General features: G+C 51.5%; 1 non-coding gene across 1 annotated transcript; it reads right to left on the minus strand.

Moving 5' to 3' along the window:
* Window positions 1-5,989: 5,989 nt before the first annotated feature.
* Window positions 5,990-6,073, minus strand: Trnay-aua. Its single transcript has one exon. It is a non-coding gene; the product is annotated as a tRNA-Tyr (tRNA).
* Between the last annotated feature and the right edge of the window lie 397 nt (window positions 6,074-6,470).

Raw genomic sequence — 6,470 nt, forward strand, 5'->3', positions numbered from 1 at the left:
GTATCACCGTCGCACTTTTCTTTGTGGTGTAGTGGTGGAGAGTCTTCCCCGTTCCGTTGCCGTCTCGGTCATAAATGCGAGGAAAAAGACGGACACACACACTGCTTCGCTCCGGGATGCAAGTCGGGCCCGGTCAACAAGGGCAGCCACCAGCGATCGTAAGCTGGCGCTGTTTCGTGCGCCAAAGGAGGATTCGCGCAGACTACAGGGGGAAAAAAATCTTAGTCGAGAAGATAAACGCCTCGCCGACACATCAGCGGTGTGCGAGAGACATTTTTAACCGCGCCTTATCCTTCGGGACTATGTACGCATCGTCAAAGGCGAAGAGGTTAGGATTCTATGCCGCAGTATATTATGACTATTTTGTAGTTTTTTTTTTTTTTTTTTTTTGCGTAGTATGCTGCTGGATATCTCTCATGTGCTTGCTGTGTATGTCGATGAAGCGTATTACCACTTTTGAGAATTCATAAAGCAGTGGGTTGAGAATAATTTTTTTTTTTCATATTAGGGGTTGTTGAAGTTCGTGTTCATATTGTGTTTTAATGCTTCATGTACTCCCAATCGAGGTATTTTTTATTCATAGACTGCCTTCCACAAAAGACAATTTTATATATGTTGGCCAGTTGCAGTGGCAGCTTGGCCGTTCCAAACGCGCTCGGCCTTGCACCTTACACAACGCTGGCCCCCGCATCAGCAACACGATGTCAAAAAAACAATACAAGAGTTTATTGTTCCTCTCACCATTAAAAGGTAAGAGATTTATTTGTCTATTTTTCCTCGTTATATCAGCATCGCATGGTTTCTTTCGCAGCTATTGAGCGTGCAGCACAAGTGATAGCGTTACTGAACGACCTGTCAGTACTGTGAAGGGGGTGGTCGATATTAATCAAATGATCTCCATCAAAAACGCGAATAATGAAAGTAGAGAATAGCATAGACTGTAGAAGCATTAGTGCAAAGGAAAACCTGCAATTTTTCACACTAGCAATCGTTCTGCGTCGCGAAAAGCTCTAGTCGAACCACAGTAGTACACGCCGAGCAGCGCCGATGACGACGCTGACGGGGGCACGTTCCTAGGGCTCAGAACAGCAGCGCTACAGTGTCGTCTACGCACAAAATCTTTACGCGGCGGCCGCCGCTCTTGCCACTACAACTCTCTACACCCTGTACCGAGGTATTGTCGCAAAAGCACATTTTTAGAGTTAAAACAAATGAAACAGAACTTATCTCGTCGGTACTGTTATTAAAAATCAGTAAGCAATTATTCGGGCGCGGTACGTCGTTAAAATGAAAACGTAAAACTATAAGGCCACGTGTCTAGTCAACACCTCCTGTACTAAGTTGCCTGTCAGGTGGCTCGCTCTCCCATTGCCACCGGTCTGCCATCGTGTTGTGGACAAACGCCACAAAGTAAAGCGTGGTTCACATGCAGCGATTTTGGCCCGAGAGCGGCGCGATTTCTGCCGTCGCGGCGCTCGTGCCGCTCAACCGCTGCGGCTGGCCAGAGCGCCGCGACGGCAGAAATCGCGCCGCTCTATACTTCGTCTCACCTTAGTATGGACTATTGTTAGCCGCGCGTGCTAAAAGCGCGAGCTAGCCGCTTTAAATGATCCCGCGGCGGCTGCATGAGCGCTCGTGCAGCAAGTGCTTTAGTCAAGGCAGTCAAGGCTGGCCGCTCGCGCTAGCACAGCCTTCGCGGTTAGTCCATGCTAGGGTGAGACAGGGCACATTGATACTTTAGACCCATGTTGTTGTAAAAAAAACTATCTCCAAACTCCGGTCTAAAAACATGCTTTTCGTGCAAGGCTCGTCAAATTATGAGGCGCTGGAGAAATGCAGCCTTCTGCGTTAAGTCCTTATTTCGAACTCTTTTTGTTCGCCTTCCGCCCTTTGAAAAGCATGCGGGAAGTGCCTTAGAACGCACCTGGTATCGCTGCGCCGCAGCGTTCTTCCGCATCAAAAAGTTCGTCTGCTTTCCTCGCCGTCACCATGGCAACGAACGCCGAATGAATAGAAGCACGAACGGTACCGCCGCGTGAAGCCAGCAACAGCTGACGCCATTTTACGAACGCCGTCTGCTAGCCACATCCGAACGCGGTGTGTCAGATCAACCGCCTCCGCCGGTGCGCCGCTAGCAAAGACGACGAAGCAGAGACACGCCGACGGTGATCGAGTAAGCAACAACACCGCGGGGCGACTGCAACGGCGGCATTTATTTGGATCAAAGGCCGCCTTCGCCGGTGCGCCGCTAGCAAAGACAACGAAGCTGAGGCACGCCAACGGCGAATGGGCGAGCAACAGCACCGCCGGACGACTGCAACGGCGGCATTTATTTTGATCACAGGCGCGAAATAAGCAAGAACAATTTTTATTTGAATCATAACACCCGATATCCAAGTTGGGGACCACATACCTTTGCTGGGTCTTTCCTGTGAACTTTTTACAGAGACACGGGGTGCCGCATTCAAAACACAGCTCCGTTTGCAAAATGTGGGGGCCCTGAAAAGGACCGTTGAGACCGCTACCAGAACCTATACTGACGTAACGAGCAGTTGACGAGCGGTTGGCGCATAAGTCGTCGTTATACAATTCTTTTTTTATACGTGGTGCAAAGTAATCCCGCGCCATATTTTTATGGCGTCAGGAACGAAGCAGCATAGAAAGAGTACCCTCCAAACGACAATAATAATAATAATTAAAAACTGCCGGATCTCCGCTGGAGACTCCGAGGCACAGTGGAGTAGTCGTCACGATAAAAAATCTAAAGAAACAAAATAAATAGCCTAACGGTCGTCGGCTGCGTCATAAGGCCTCGCCAAGTGCGGAGTATAACGGTCTTGGCATACGGTATGTATTGTGCATTCGTTATTTTTTTTTTGTTTTCTACCACGTCAAATTCTGACGCCAAGACTCTCTACCTCCTCCGTTCCAACGCGTTGTTTGTTATTATTTTAACAAATCAGCTTCAAATAAGGGTCGTGGCACCCAGTAGAGTAAGAAAAAGAATAAAAAAGGAATATTCCGAGCAGCCAGAGCAGCACGGCTGCTCTGGCCGCTCTGGCCAGAGCAGCTCCTCTCATCAAAGAAGACGCCGTCCGAAACTCCAACGGCTCCCTTCTTATTTTTTTTATTTTTATTTACTTTCTTACTTCATTTTGTTGTTGGGTTCGACTGCTCCCTTCTCTGTGACGATGCCGCCCGTGGATAACGTTTGGCGTTTTTTTTTGTTTTTTTTTTTTTTGTCACGCGATGGTGTGGTCCGACAGATCAACCAATGAGTTTGTTAGAATTGTGTCACGAGGTATAAAATGGCGGATGAAATAAATATAATAAATGCAAAGAAGCGCGCAGTTCCCCTTCGGCGCTTTATTCTTCCAGAGGCGAGCATCGCAGTGCCATGGCGTTCAACTTGTGCCGTCTTCTTGGCGCCATGAAAGACCCTCTTGAAGCAATTAATTTGCTTCAGCGCGTTGGCCTGCTCCTGGCTCCTGGGTTTTCGTGCGTGTCCAAAGTGCGAAGCTTCGGTGACAAGCTGCAAGTCCGCGCTAGATCTGCGGATGGCTACACGGGGGGGGGGGGGGGGGGGGGGGGGGGGGGGTGCGGTGCGGTGCGGTGTGTGGATGACTTGTGAGGTCCCCAAGAGGAAGCCGGTCAAAGTTCAGTGCCGGGGCGAGGTCTCGGTACGGAGCGGTTCCTTTTTCGAAGGATCGCACGCACCTGACGCTTCTCCACCTCATGAATATCATCCTCCGGATGCCAGAACCTACCGTGGGCCGTCATTCAGCGGGAGGCTGATATCGCAAGTAAGACAATAACTGATTGGGCGAGCCTTTGTCGGGAGGTTGTGTTAAATGCCGTCTTTAAGCATTCAGACATGATTGGTGGCGAAGGCGTGACTGTAGAACTAGACGAGAGTATGATCGGTCGGCACAAGTACCATCGCGGGTATTTAAGGCCTGGCCAGTGGGCTTTCGGCGGTGTGGCGCGTTGCAGCGGGTGCTGCTTTTTTGTTCCCGTGGAGACCCGTGACGCTAAAACCCTGCAAGGGCTAATAGCCAAGTGGGTCCGCCCTGGAACAAGAATAATCAGAGATTGTTGGGCTGGCTATCGCAAGCTTGCAGATGACGCTCGCTTCACGCACCTCACCGTCAACCATAAGCTTAACTTTGTCGACGCGAACACTGGTGCGCACACCAATACGGTGGATTGCACCTGGGCCCACGTCAAAAACTCTCTTCCATCTGGACGGCGCGAGAGCCACCATTTCACTGGTCACCTTGCAAAGTTCATGTTTTGGAGGAGAGACAAGGCGCGCGGAAACACTGATAGATTTCAGTCGTTCGTCGCCGCGGCCGCCAAAATCTAGAGCCCCGACGCAGACAGGGCGAGGATTCTGACGGCCCCGGTGACTTCGAGGGATCCGCTGCGCTGAGCCCGTCACCCGCCTGCATGCATAAAGACGACTTATGCGCCAGCCACTCGTCAAGTGCTCGTTACGTCAGTTATAGGTTCTGGTAGCGGTCTCAACGGTCCTTTTCAGGGCCCCCATATTTTGCAAACGGAGCTGTGTTTTGAATGCGGCACCCCGTGTGTCTGTAAAAAGTTCACAGTAAAGACCCAGCAAAGGTATGTGGTCCCCAACTTGGATATCGGGTGGTATGATTCAAATAAAAATTGTTCTTGCTTATTTCGCGCCTTTGATCCCCATAAATGCCGCCGTTGCAGTCGTCCGGCGGTGCTGTTGCTCGCCCATTCGCCGTCGGCGTGCCTCAGCTTCGTCGTCTTTGCTAGCGGCGCACCGGCGAAGGCGGCCTTTGATCCAAATAAATGCTGCCGTTGCAGTCGTCCCGTGGTGTTGTTGCTTGCTCGATCGCCGACGGCGTGTCTCATCTTCGTCGTCTTTGCTAGCGGCGCACCGGCGGTTGATCTGACACACCGGGTTCGGCTTTGGCTAGCAGACGGCGTTCGTAAAATGGCGTCAGCTGTTGCTGGCTTCACGCGGCGGTACCGTGCGTGCTTCTATTCATTCGGCGTTCGTTGCCATGGTGACGGCGAGGAAAGCAGACGAACTTTTTGATGCGGAAGAACGCTGCGGCGCAGCAATACCAGGTGCGTTCGAAGGCCCACCCCGCATGCTTTTCAATGGGCGGAAGGCGAACAAAAAGAGTTCAAAATAAGGACTTAACGCAGAATGCTGCATTTCTCCAGCGCCTCATAATTTGACGAGCCTTGCACGAAAAGCATGTTTTTTTGGCCATCCCGCGTCCTGTTTTTTTTATCCGGAACATGGGTCTAAAGTATCAAACTGCCAGACGAAGTATAGGGCCAAAATCGCTGCATGTGAAACACGCTTAAAGCCTAGTTCACATGCAGCGGTTTTGGCCCTAGAGCGACGCGATTTCTGCCGTCGCGGCGCTCTAGCCAGCACCAGCAATTCAGCGGCACGAGCGCCGCGACGGCAGAAATCGCGCCGCTTTCGGGCCAAAATCGCTGCATGTGAAACCCGCTTAACGCTCGCCCCCGATACAATTTTTTTTTTCTTTTTTTAGGGGCGAAGTTTTTTACCGCCGAATTCAGAAACCTCACTCAAACTACACTCAAACTGAAGGGCCCCTCGCGCCTTCCTCGAGGAAGTGGAGGGGCCCTTCAGTTTGAGTGTGGTTTGAGTGAGGGTGCTGAATTCGGCGGTTAAGCCTAGTTCACATGCAGCGGTTTTGGCCCTAGAGCGGCGCGATTTCTGCCGTCGCGGCGCTCTGGCCAGCACCAGCAATTCTGCGGCACGAGCGCTGCGACGGCAGAAATCGCGCGGCTTTAGGGCCAAAATCGCTGCATGTGAAACCCGCTTTAGGGTCTAGCCTTGTCCGTCCGGCGTCCGTGCTCACATCGATCTTGCTGGTGCTCGTGCTCATGCTCGTGCTCGTGAGCTCACGCGCTCACGTGCTCACGTAGGGCAAAATATAAAAGAAAAATTATGAAAAAAAAATGTTTGCGCAGTCGACAGGATTCGATCCTGTGTGGGGAGACCCCAATGGATTTCTATTGTCCATCGCCTTAACCACTCGGCCACGACTGCGGGACGAGTAGGGGCTCTGAGATGTGGTAGTAACTCAAGAGCTGGGGATGTCATTGATGAGACATTGCATGTAGCTGCTGAACGTCTATACAGGAGAGGGCGCTGCGGTCAAATGCGTACAATCGCATTAAACATTGCCTGCATTGGCTCGATGTTTATAGACGAGAGGGCGCTGCGGTCAAATGCACACATTCTCTTTCTGACATGGATGAAAACGAACGAAAGGCTCGGCATGCTGCGGCTCAGCGTCTACGCAGACAAGCACCACCAGAGCTTCGCCCCAACCAACATCATTCACCACGTGGAGATGCTTGCTAGGCACGAGCATGCTTCAAAATCGCCCGATTTTGAAGCTACACCTACATCATCATCATCAACTCGCGCTGGGTGCTCTGCC

Source organism: Ixodes scapularis, unplaced genomic scaffold (genome assembly GCF_016920785.2).
Source record: "Ixodes scapularis isolate PalLabHiFi unplaced genomic scaffold, ASM1692078v2 PGA_scaffold3__209_contigs__length_174095766, whole genome shotgun sequence".
Classification (NCBI taxonomy): Eukaryota; Metazoa; Arthropoda; class Arachnida; order Ixodida; family Ixodidae; genus Ixodes; species Ixodes scapularis.